Source organism: Oncorhynchus mykiss, chromosome 28 (genome assembly GCF_057628025.1).
Source record: "Oncorhynchus mykiss isolate SJ-2025 chromosome 28, ASM5762802v1, whole genome shotgun sequence".
Classification (NCBI taxonomy): Eukaryota; Metazoa; Chordata; class Actinopteri; order Salmoniformes; family Salmonidae; genus Oncorhynchus; species Oncorhynchus mykiss.
The window spans coordinates 21,067,768-21,081,318 of NC_143049.1; the positions used below are offsets into that span (position 1 = coordinate 21,067,768).

Genomic DNA, 13,551 nt, shown 5'->3' on the forward strand with positions numbered 1-13,551 from the left:
CCTTTGGGCAGTGCCACAAGTGAAAAAGGTCTACAAACTGTTGAAAGAGAAAGAGAGAGGGGTGGTGGGGGTGGGATAAGGAGAGCTAGATAGAGGGGAGATAGTGAAATACTCTGTGGGGGTATCAGGGGGAGTCCAACGTGGAGTCAGAAAGGTGATAACATGTACCTCGCTGTTCCACCCTCTTGGCAATAACAATGTGTCAGGAAACTGCTTGGTTATTCATGCTGTCTGGTCCATCCCACATCTGAATACATGCAAGAGTGAAGCATATACCACTTATCTTCCCTGTGAGATGTGGGGAGTATAGATAAGTGCTCACCTCACAGCTGGTCTTCAGAGATAAGGCCCAAAATCAAAACACATGAAAACTGTTTATTTAATTAGAACAGCAAGCTGGGGTGAAATACATTTCGGGTATGCTATTTTGGTGATAGCCAGGTTAGAGGTGTTCATTATAGAGTTGTGTTCTTCTGAGTCATAGTGATTGTGTTAAGGAGAGGTGACAAACTATTTTAGAGCTAATTTAAAAGCACTCCTATAAACACCAGATGGGAGGCTGCTGTGCCATGAGTGGGTTAAGCTACTAAATCAAGCATCTATCGTAAGCAATATGCCTCCACCTGTGATTAGTCACAGGCATTGTGAATCCTTTACGTTTCCATCCTCTCCTATCTCTGTCAGTCTACCTGTTGAAATTCAACCCCAGAGGCCTGTCCATTTCTTCAAACTAGCTGGCTATCTGGTGTAACTGAGAGACCTGCTGCCGGTCTCAACACATTTGCATCACACACCTTCCCTCTCACCCTCTTCCCCCTCTTCCCTCTCAGCAGAGAGAGAAAGTCTCTAGAGGGTTGGTTTCCTGGCCTCCCATGTCGCCATGACAGGCTGTTGTCCTGTGGCCCTCATCATATATCCTACTGTCACCATTTCTCATTCTATATTCACCTCATTACCTCAAATAAGTCCTTAAGTTTGCAGTAATTAATAATTTGTGAGATATTTGATGGTGTGCATTCTTATTATATATTTGCTCTATATTCATGAGCATAAATGTGCATGAAGGAAAAAAAGTGTTCACATTTTCTATATTTATCTTATGTTTCCATAATATATTTTTATGTTAAATGATGTGGTATAAATCCTGTTTGGGATAGGGGTCAGCATTTTCACGTTTGGATGAAAAGCGTGCCCAGAGTAAACTGCCTGCTACTCAGTCCTAGTTGCTAATATATGCATATTATTAGTAGATTTGGATAGAAAACACTCTGAAGTTTCTAAAACTGACAGAAAAGATGTCTGTGAGTATAACAGAACTCATATGGCATGTGAAAACCTGAGAAAAATCCAACTAGGAAGTGGGAAATCTGAGGTTTGTAGTTTTTCAATGCTTTGCCTATCGAATATACAGTGTCTATGGGGTCAAATTGCAACTCCTAAGGCTTCCACGAGATGCCAACAGTCTTTAGAACCTTGTTTGATGCTTCTACAGTGAAGGAGGGGGGGATGAAAGGGGATTGAGTCAGTGGTCTGTCAGAGTGCCACGAGCTGGTCACGCACGTTCACGTGAGAGTTAGAGTTCCATTGCATTTCTGAAGACAAAGGAATTCTCCGGTTGGAACATTATTGAAGATTTATGATAAAAACATCCTAAAGATTGAATCTATACTCCATTTGACGTGTTTCTACGAACTGTGATATAACTTTTTTGACTTTTCGTCTGAACTAAGCGATCGCGCATTGAGCATTTTGATTACTGGGCTAAACACGTGAACCAAAAGGAGATGTTTGGACATAAATGATGGACTTCATTGAACAAACATTTATTGTGGAACTGGGATTCCTTGGAGTGCATTCTGATGAAGATCATCAAAGGTTAGTGAATATTTATAATGCTATTTCTGACTTCTGTTGACTCCAACATGGCGGATATCTATATGGCTTGATTTGTTGTCTGAGCGCAGTACTCAGATTATTGCATGGTTTGCTTTTTCCGTAAAGCTTTTTTGAAATCTGACACAGCGGTTGCATTAAGGAGAAGTATATCTCTAATTCTGTGCATAACACTTGTGTCTTATATTAAAGTTTATGATGACTATTTCTGTAAATTGAAGTGGCTCTCTGCAAAATCACCGGAAGTTTTGGAAGCAAAACATTACTGAACGTAACGTGCCAATGTAAACTGAGATTTCTGGATATAAATATGCACTTTATCGAACAAAACATACACAATAAATGTAACATGAAGTCGTATGAGTGTCATCTGATGAAGATCATCAAAGGTTAGTGATTAATTTTCTCTTTCTGCTTTTTGTGACTCCTCTCTGGCTGGAAAATGGCTGTGTGTTTTTGTGACTAGGATCTGACCTAACATAATCATATGGTGTGCTTTCGCTGTAAAGCCTTTTTGAAATCGGACATGATAGGTAGATACAATTCTTGTTAATCTTTCATTTGTGTATTGCACTTGTTAATGTATGAAAGTTAAATTTTTGAATTTCGCACGCTGCCTTTTCAGCGGAATGTTGTAGAGCGGAATCCCTAGCCACAAGAAGATAACTTCTCAAACCACATCTTTAGATGTGTTTCTTGTTATTGTTTTATGAAATCAGATGTTAGTGATAGGGTGAAATATTCACCCGCACCCAACATAATACATTTCTAATGAATAAATCAAATACTCCCTATTTTCTGTACTACTCAATACTTATTGCCAGTGGCAGGCACTTATAAAGTGGCCCCTGCTATAAATCTGCTGTCATAAGAGCAATATAAATCAAACGCATTATTGCGCCTCAATGCCCAAGGCTCCAGCTCCCCTGAATTTTCTCATTCACTTCCCAGATGGATCTCTAGGAGGATTTTCACATTCCAAGATGATGAGAATGGACAGAACAAAAACTAGACGAGGACATTGGGATAAGAAAATAAGGTTCAACATCCGGCCATTGATATTTCATTCTTGTGACCACCACTTGCTTGTTGAGGTTATGCCTTGTCTCTAAGCTTGTGTATGCTTTTGGAAGCACACACGAGAGTCATCTGTATACTAGCCAAACCTTTTCTCTGTCTTCTTGATTTCTGATGTAAAAGATTCAAGTTTCATAAAGGAAATGTAAATTACCCATAAATGCCTAAAATATGTCACTAGTAGTATATTGCAGCATAAAAGACCCACTGTTTAATATGCTGTTTTCAGTCATCATGTTTTATTCTCAGTCATGAATATAACCAAATGAAATGTAACCTTGTCCATCAACAGGACTTGGGTGCAACAGGAAAGGAAGACCATGAAGCCAATGCCATTTGCAATGTGTTTCCCCTCCCCAGGTGACAGTTATGTGACTGGTATTTTTTATGTTGCTGGGCAGAAACACAAACAGTCAACCTTGCGCTGAAGAACACTGGTCCTTTACTGTGAGTGTATTGTTTTTAATTTTCTCAAATAATCATCTTAATTATAGCTATATTGCTTTTAAAGCAGTCTTCTGTCTTTGTGTCTCAGCCTTGATATTGCCCCGTCCCTCATCATGTTAGCACGTGTTACACAGTTAAAGCTGTGTGTTATTTGCCTTCTTTCCTCTCAGCCTGACTGTATCCTTAGGAACAGGATTTCAGTATCACCGCAGCGCCGCTTCGTTCCAGGCATCAGGGTGTAACCAACGGTGACCCCGGTGTACACTGCCCACATGGTGGCATTTCAGATAACTGAAAACGGTTTCACTTCTCCGCCAGGCAACAGCACAACTGCTGGGAAATAAAGTGTGGAGGCTTGATGAGCACACCGCTTGGTTCAGGGAAAGGCGGGGTCAAGATGAAGATAAGACTACCACGGCAGGCACACAGCTCGCTGGAGGTAGGGAGAAATTGCTGAAGATAATGCCGTCGCTGTATAGGTGGTGGGGCGGACATAGTTCTGCCCCTGAACAGGCAGTTAACCCACTGTTCCTAGGCCGTCGTTGAAAATAAGAATTTGTTCTTAACTGACTTGCCCAGTTAAATAAAGGTAAAATAAAATGTAAAAAAATAGTCATACTATTCACTCACTTTCTCTGGTACAGTGTTGTGTGAACACAGTACTTGAAGTCTTGAGTTTCTGTACTAAGGAGATACAGTGTGTTACTATGAAGGTACTGATGTAAACTGACTGCAGCGCAGTGTAGGTGTGTCTCTGTGTTAAAGGGTGACATTTGACAGGTTGTCTCGATCTGGATGACAGTGTCATCTATTCCATCCCTCAGAGGGTGATTAGGACTGGCACAAACCTCTGGTCCCTCTGACAACCCTCATAGACACCATATTTCATTTGAACATGACTGTCCCGGGTGATTTATACCTTAATAGGGGAAGATTGAAACGGCAAGATGTATGTTTCACATGATGATGGAAATGTGAACAATATCTTAGATGAATTGTATTCTAGCAAATTGGTTTGGCTTGCATGTTCTTTGTCATTACTCAATATCTGAGCATCACATTATGTCAAAAGTTCTACCATAATACCTCTGCCATGTAGCCTAAAGTAAAACAGTATGAGTCAATATGTTCAAGACCTACAGTACCAGTCAAAAGTTTGGACACACCTACTCATTCAAGGTTTTTTCTTTATTTTGACTATTTTCTGCATTGTAGAATAATAGTGAAGACATCAAAACTATGAAATAACCCTTATGGAATCATGGAGGGACCAAAAAAGTGTTAAATGAATCTAAATATATTTTAGTAGCCACCCTTTGCCTTGATGACAGCTTTGCACACTCTTGGCATTCGCTCAACCAGCTTCACCTGGAATGCTTTTCCAATAGTCTCAAAAGATTTCCCACTATATTGAGCACTTGTTGGCTGCTTTTCCATCACTCTGTTGTCCAACTCATCCCAAACCATCTCAATTGGGTTGAGGTCGGGTGATTGTGGAGGCCAGGTTATCTGATGCAGCACTTCATCTCCTCCTTCACTCTCCTTCTTGGTCAAATAGCCCTTACACAACCTGGAGGTGTGTTGGGTCATTGAAAAACAAATGATAGTCCCACTAAGCACAAACCAGATGGGATAGCATATAGCTGCAGAATGCTGTAATAGCCATGCTGGTTAAGTGTGCCTTGAATTCTAATTAAATCACAGACAGTGTCACCAGCAAAGCACCCCCACACCATCACACCACCTCCATGCTTCACGGTGGGAAACACACATGCGGAGATCATCTGTTTACCTACTCTAAGTCTCACAAAGACACGGCGGTTGGAACCAAAAAATATCAAATTTGGACTCATTACACCAAAGGACAGATTTCCACCGGACTAATGTCCATTGCTGGTGTTTCTTGGCCCAAGCAAGTCTCTTCTTCTTATTGGTGTCCTTTAGTAGTGGTTTCTTTGCAGAAATTAGACCATGAAGGCCTGATTCATGCAATCTCCACTGAACAGTTGATGTTGAGATGTGTCTGTTACTTGAACTCTGTGAAGCATTTATTTGGGCTGCAATCTGAAGTGCAGGTAACTCTAATGAACTTTTCCTCTGCAGCAGAGGTAACTCTGGGTCTACCTTTTGTGTGGCGGTCCCCATGAGAGCCAGTTTCATCATAGCGCTTGATGGTTTTTGCGACTGCACTTAAATAAACTTTATGTTTCTTGAATTGTTTTTGATTGATTGACCTTCATGTCTTAAAGTAATGATGGACTGCCATTTCTCTTTGCTTATTTGAGTTGTTCTTGCTATAATATGGACTTGGTAATTTACCAAATAGGGCTCTCTCTTTATACCACCCCTACCTTGTCACATGACAACTGATTGGCTCAAACACATTAAAAAGGAAAGATATTCCACAAATGAACTTTTAACAATGCACACATGTTAATTGAAATGCAAACCAGGTGACTACCTCATGAAGCTGGTTGAGAGAATACAAAGAGTGTGCAAAGTCATCAAGGCGAAGGGTGGCTACTTTGAAGAATCTCAAATATAAAATACATTTTGACTAGTTTCATAATTTTTTAGTTCCTACGCGATTCCATGTGTTATTTCATAGTTTTTATGTCTTCACCATTATTCTACAATGTAGAAAATGATAAAAATTAAGAAAAACCCTGCAATTGGTAGGTGTGTGTCAACTTTTGACTGGAACTGTATATTGGAGACTTATGCTCGGAAATACTTAAACCCACCCAGTTCTATTCTTTTTTCAGTCCTAGTCAGCTGATGACTTCAGACATACAATGTTTTATTTAGATAACTCACAATTCTGTTCCTCAAAACCATCAACCATTTCCTCTTAGTGTGGAGAGAAATATTAATTTGGGGGAATTAGAGTGTGTTTTTAGAGTTAATCCACACTCCCATGTGAAATACTATTTCCTGGCACCAAACCCATGTCTGGCCTGTATGGCTATCCCATAAAAGGGCTGTGTTTAGGCAGTGTTGTGCCCAGCGGGATTAGGGTAAGTGACAAGGTACTTGTGTAATTACTCAGAAAAAACTAGGTGATTATTAATGGTGATGGCTGGTGGGAAATCTACTCTGAAGCCCAAATGGAAACAACGGGAATGAGGTAACAGGGAACTCTGAAACCATATCTCTGTGATCAACTAGATCCTATAATCCCTGTAGCAAGTAAAACAGTGATTTAAAAGCTTTTTCATCAAAACTTAAACAATCCATCCAGTCTGTGAGTGCTGTGTAAGATCGGACTAATGACATCACTCTGTCAAACTCAGTGAATGTGTTTTTGCTTGAAGGGTTTTTTTAGGTTTAATTTTCACCTAATTTGTACAGTGTGGGCCTCACTTTTAACAGAAAACATGAGGAATGTAGACCTACATTGTGATGGTAACCCTAGATAATAATTTTTAAAAGACAACTCATAATACATTAAATGTACAGCGTGTCATGTTCAGAAATGTTTTTCTACTATTATAATGTTATGCATTTTATTTTAAGTTTATTTCCATGCTAAAAAAAGTATACTTACATAGTCTTATTAAAACAAAAAACAATGTTTTCAGTGAGAAGTAGGCATTGGTCTGAAGCCAAAAAAGGAAGGAATGCACAACTGCATACAAAAAGGAACCACAATGCATACTTCACCAATGCTCTTCCAAGGTTTTCCAGCACACAGCTTTGACCTAGTACAGTAGCTATGTTGGTCTATTGTACTTACAACAATGTGTGGAATTGTGCAATAATTGTGGAGTGTAGAATGAATACACAAAACAAATTAAGATGTCAAAGTTGAGCTTACTGTCCCATGTTGATAAATCAAGTAGAATGATTTTTTTTTAACTACACACACACACACACATACATACATAGTGCCACAACCATTCTGTCCTGGAATCCAATTCTGCCTGCCACATATGTGAAATACTTTGTAAACTGCCTCCTGACCTACTCTGTTGGCCTGGATGGCTATGCTTCTCATGCCTTGCCACATCCCTACCCCACTCTGCTGTAGCCACATCACATCACAAGGCTTTGTGAGGAAGTCATGGAGGATGCACATTGCAACCACTAGGCTATCAACCTTTGCTTGGCAGTAGGTTGATTTTCTGTGTGTGTTGAGAAAGGTTTATTTCTCGTAGCTGATGTTGTACCCGGCTTACGTTTTCATCAGGTAGGGCTTTAGTGGGAAGGCAGCGTCCCCCACCATTGTGAATGGCATCTTTCCCAAATCTTCACCCACAGGCAGAAAGTCATCTTGGGGCATCTGCAGGGTTTTTGAGGCCATTGCCCTTCCAAGTGGGGAGTTGGCATATAAACTCAGCAAAAAAATAAACTTTTTTTCAGGATCCTATCTGTCAAAGATAATTTATAAAAATCCAAATAACTTCACAGACCTTCATTGTAATGGGTTAAAACACTGTTTCCCATCCTTGTTTAATGAAACAAACAACTAATGAACATGCACCTGTGGAAAGGTCATTAAGACACTAACAGCTTACAGATGGAAGGCAATTAAGGTCACAGTTATGAAAACTTAGGACACTAAAGAGTCCTTTCTACTGACTCCGAAAAACACCAAAAGAAAGATGCCCAGGGACCCTGCTCATCTGCGTGAACATGCCTTAGGCATGCATGCAAGGAGGCATGAGGACTCACAATCCCTCCATCAGTGCTCAGACTGTCCACAATAGGCTAAGAGAGGCTGGACTGAGGGCTTGTAGGCATGTTGTAAGGAAAGTCCTCACCAGAATTCACTGGCAACAACGTTGGTGGGCACAAACCCACTGTCGCTGGAACAGACAGGACTGGCAAAAAGTGCTCTTCACTGACAAGTTGAGGGTTTTGTCTCACCAGGGGTGATGGTCGGATTCGCGTTTATCGTCGAAGGAATGAGCGTTACACTGAAGCCTAGACTCTGGAGCGGGATCGATTTGGAGCTGGAGGGCCCGTCATGGTCTGGGGCGGTTTGTCACAGCATCATCGGACTGAGCTTGTTTTCTTTGCAGGCAATCTCAAAGATGTGCGTTACAGGGAAGAAATCCTCCTACCTCGTGGTACCCATTCTGCAGGCCCAGCCATACTGCTCGTTCTGTGTGTGATTTCCTGCAAGACAGGAATGGCAGTGTTCTGCCATGGCCAGCGAAGAGCCCGGATCTCAATCCCATTGAGCACATCTGGGACCTGTTGGATCGGAGGGTGAGGGCTAGGGCCATTCCCCCAGAAATGTCCGGGGACTTGCAGGTGCCTTGGTGGAAGAGTGGGGTAACATCTCACAGCAAAAACTGGCAAATCTGGAGCAGTCCATGAAGAGGAGATGCACTGTTACTTTTGATTCTGATTCCCCCTTTGTTCAGGGACACATTATTCCATTTGTTAGTCACATGTCTGTGGAACTTGTTCAGTTTTTGTCTCAGTTGTTGAATCTTATGTTCATACAAATACATGATGATGATGTGGATGAGGTATTTGTGCACAGCCTTGTGTCAGGAAGAAACAAGGGATGTCTGAAAGTGCAACTACTATCATTGATTGTAAACTGGGATGACCAGCATGCAACACCTCTGCCACCACCACCACAATGGCTCTTTGATGCTCAGCATGGAAGAGTTGGACTGCAGCCTATGATGTACAGCCAGCCAAGGCATCAATAGTCCTACTCACCAGGATCTAGGTTCTCCAACACATAACTAGGATGACCAGCAGGCAACACCACTGCCACCACCACAGCCTGCAAATACTCTGCGGGGAAAAGGTGGACTGCAGCCAATCATGTGGGGCGGCAGGGTAGCCTAGAGCGTTGGACTAGTAACCGCAATTTTGCAAGTTCAAACCCCCAAGCTGACAAGGTACAAATCTGTCGTTCTGCCCCTGAACAGGCAGTTAACCCACTGTTCCTAGGCCGTCATTGAAAATAAGAATTTGTTCTTAACTGACTTGCCTAGTTAAATAAAGGTAAAATAAATAAATAAATAATGTATGATGAGCCCAGGGATCAATACTCACCAGAACTTAGGTCTCCAACACATAGCTGGGATGACAGCTTCAGTACATTTTCTTAAGAAAGCTGGGACCAAGAATCCCAGTCACATTGATAATCCCCTCCTAAAAAGGCACATCCCATGTTCTGTTTGAGAGTTTTAAAAAGGGAAAATGTATGCACTATTTGCACTTCTTTGTTGTTGCAGTTATATTTGCATTGCACCTTGTATTTTTTTTTTGCTATTCAGTGAATATTGTAATTGGGAGGGATATGCCATTTTTTTGTTTACATGCCATGCTGTGGCTGTTCATCTCACCTACAACAGGTGCACCATGCCTTGTTGTGACTGCTAATGTCACCTTGAATAATTATAAATAAAATACTAAACAAAGAACAGTTTGTCTTACTTACCTTGAGTATAATGAAAAGACACTATAGCACCTGGTGATCTTGCTGCTCCCTAAATGTAATGGAACATAGGCCTACATCCATGGAGCATCATGATCGCCAGTGTGCTGGAGTTTCTTTCCAATAACTTACCTTCAAGTGACAGCTAGTCTTTGCTTTGGCTCTATTGGGGTCCTGTAGTTGGTCGTCTGCTTGGTGAGGTCTGGGCCAATGAAAGACAGCAGACTCTCTCTTCTGCACTCATCCGGATGTATCAGTGATGTCAGGCATGGTCCAAGAGCAGCTCATGGACAATGTGGTAGTATTGCCCATGCCCCCTTTTATGGGATGCACCCATAACCTCCTTCCCTGTCTGCGCTTCAATAATACAAAGGCGACCAACTTCTATCTTAGCAGGTGGCATCTGTTAATCCATGCGGTTTAGAAAAGCATACAAAGTATTGTTTATTTTGTACTTGTTCGGATGAGTATAATATTACAGTTTCTTATTTCATGAGCTTTAATTCAGTAAATGCATTGTTTATATCGCATACCAGAGTGATTTGGTTGTAGGGTTAAAGAGACTGGCTAATTAAAGTACTCAGCCTGTCATCATGTATGGCATATGGGACGCTGTGATAGGAGAGTGCCCGAGATGTATGAAACTACAATTTGCATTTATTAAATTATACTCCTATCCTGGAAATACTATCACTATTGGCAATCACTATTGGCAATGATATCACTATTGTACAATATGCAATCATGTACTTAGCCATCTTACCAAATCAGAAGAATCAGAAACAAATTCAGGCAAGAAAAGGCGCTAACAACATCATCCCGCCCCCAATGTAATATCATTGGTTCAGTTTTGATATGTCAGCCTGCATGTCCTGATCGTGTCTGGTGTGGGTGGACAAAATCAACATGCGCGCGATGCTCACGTGAGCGAGCAGTCTGGTCAGCATGTTAGAGGAGGTGATCCCACAATAATGGGATTTGTACTGCATTCAAGGTCCTGTACTGTACTGCATTCTTCCCTCTCCACACTAAGACATTACCCCATTCTACTACATTTTCAGGCTTTAGTTTATATTATATGAAAGCACGCAACACCATCAGGCTTGACTGAGTGAGTTGTTTGTCTTCTAGTAATGTGATGCCTGCTTGCATTTCCTGAAACCTTTATTTTAGCAATACATGTCATTGAAAACTGACAGAATGCACTCACTGTTACAAAATATGATTGTTACGCAACAGGACAGTTAACACGCGGTGCCTGGGTCTCAGGAGGATATATAGTACCAGTCAAAAGTTTGGACACACCTACTCATTCCAGGGTTTCTTTAATTTTCACTATTTTCATAATTGTAGAAGAATAGTGATGACATCAAAAATTCAAACTTCAAAGTAGCCACCCTTTGCCTTGATGACAGCTTTGCACACTCTTGGCATTCTCTCAACCAGCTTCACCTGGAATGCTTTTCCAAACAGTCTTGAAGTAGTTCCCACATATGCTGAGCACTTGATTGCTGCTTTTCGTTCACTCTGTGGTCCAACTCATCTCAAACCATCTCAATTGGGGTTGAGGTTAGGTGATTGTGAAGCCAGGTCATCTGATTCAGCACTTCATCACTCCCCTTCTTGATCAAATAGCCCTTACACAGCCTGGCGGTGTGTTGTGTCATTCTTCTGTTGAAAAACAAATGATAGTCCCACTAAGTGCAAACCAGATGGGATGGCGTATCGCTTCAGAATGCTGTGGTAGCGATGCTGGTTAGGTGTGCCTTGAATTCTAAATAAATCACAGACAGTGTCACCATCAAAGCACCCCAACACCATCTCACCTCCTCCATGCTTCACAGTGGGAACCACACATGCGGAGATCATCCGTTCACCTAATCTGCGTCGGTGGTTGAAACGGTGGTTGAAACCAAAAATCTCAAATTTGGACTCAATAGATCAAAGGACAGATTTCCACCGGTCTAATGTCCATTGTTCATGTTTCTTGGACCAAGCAAGTCTCTTCTTATTATTGGTGTCCATTAGTAGGGGTTTCTTTGCAGCAATTTGACCATGAAGGCCTGATTCAGCAGTCTCCTCTGAACAATTGATGTTGAGATGTGTCTGTTACTTGAACTCTGTGAAGCACCTGTCTATTTAAGGTTCAGATGACAGTGCATGTAAGATCAAAAACCAAGCTGTGAGGTTGAAGAAATTGTCTGTAAAGCTGCGAGACAGGATTGTGTCGAGGGACAGATATGGGGAAGAGCTGGCCGCCTGGCATAACTGAGCAATCGGCGGAGAAGGGCCCTGGTCACGGAGGTGACCAAGAACCCGATGGTCACTCTGACAGAGCTGCAGAGTGCCTGTGTGGAGATGGGAGAACCTTCCAGAAGGACAACCATCTCTGCAGCACCTCCACCAATCAGGCCTTTATGGAAGAGTGGCACATGACAGCCCGCTTGGAGTTTGCCAAAAGGCACCTAAAGGACTCTCGACCATGAGAAACAAGATTCTCTGGTCTGATGAAACAAAGATTGAATTATTTGTCCTGAATGCCAAGCGTCACGTCCCCAGGAAACCTGGCACCATCATTACAGTGAATTATGATGATGGAAGCATCATGCTGTGGGGATGTTTTCCAGCAGCTGGGACCGGGAGACTAGTCAGGATCGAGGGAAAGATGAACGGAGCAAAGTACATTGAGATCCTTGATGAAAACCTGCTCCAGACCATTCAGAACCTCAGACTGGGGCGAGAGTCCACCTTACAACAGGACAATGACCCTAAACACACAGCCAAGATAACGCAGGAGTGACTTCAGGACACGTCTCAATGTCCTTGAGTGGCCCAGCCAGAGCCCGGACTTGAACTCGATCGAACATCTCTGGAGAGTTGTGCAGCGCCGCTCCCCATCCAACCAGACAGAGTTGGAGAGTATCTGCAGAGAAGAATGTGAGAAACTCCTCAAATACAGGTGTGTCAAGCTTGTAGCGTGATACCCAAGAAGACTCAAGGCTGTAATCGCTGCCAAAGGTGTTTCAACAAAGTACTGTGTAAAGGGTCTGAATACTTATGTAAATGTAATAAGTGTTCCTATTTTGCCTTTCGGCAAACACCAAACCTGTTCGCTTATTTTTTTCTTTAAGCAATGGATTTTTTCTGGCCACTCTTCCATAAAGCCCAGCTGTATGGAGTGTATGGCTTAAAGTGGTCCTATGGACAGATACTGCAATCTCTGCTATGGAGCTTTGCAGCTCCTTCAGGGTTATCTTTGGTCTCTTTGTTGCCTCTCTGATTAATGCCCTCCTTGCCTGGTCTGTGAATTTTGGTGGGTGGCCCTTTCTTGGCATGTTTGTTGTGGTGCCATATTATTTCCATTTTTTAATAATGGATTTAATGGTGCTCCGTGGGACGTTCAAAGTCCCACTGATCTGTACTTCACAACTTTGTCCCTCACCTGTTTGGAGAGCTCCTTGGTCTTCATGGTGCCGCTTGCTTAGTGGTGCAGTTTGCTTAGTGGTGTTGCAGACTCTGGGGCCTTTTAGAACAGGTATATATACTGAGATCATGTGACAGATCATGTGACACTTAAATAAATCCACATGTGTGTAATCTAACTAATTATGTGACTTCTGAAGGTAATTGGTTGCACCAGATCTTATTTAGGGACTTCATAGCAAAGGGGGGAATACATACGCACGCACCACTTTTCCATTTAAAATTTGTTTACATTTTTAGAAAAA

At 41.9% G+C, this 13,551-nt stretch overlaps 1 long non-coding RNA gene across 1 annotated transcript in view; it reads left to right on the forward strand.

Moving 5' to 3' along the window:
* Nucleotides 1–3,332: 3,332 nt before the first annotated feature.
* The window catches only part of LOC149970794 (uncharacterized), a 106,970-nt gene continuing 96,751 nt past the window's right edge, over nt 3,333–13,551 (forward strand). Inside the window, exons 1-2 of the long non-coding RNA XR_016492882.1 lie at nt 3,333–3,417; nt 3,588–3,856. This is a non-coding gene — a long non-coding RNA (uncharacterized LOC149970794). The remainder of the gene's footprint in view (nt 3,418–3,587; nt 3,857–13,551) is intronic.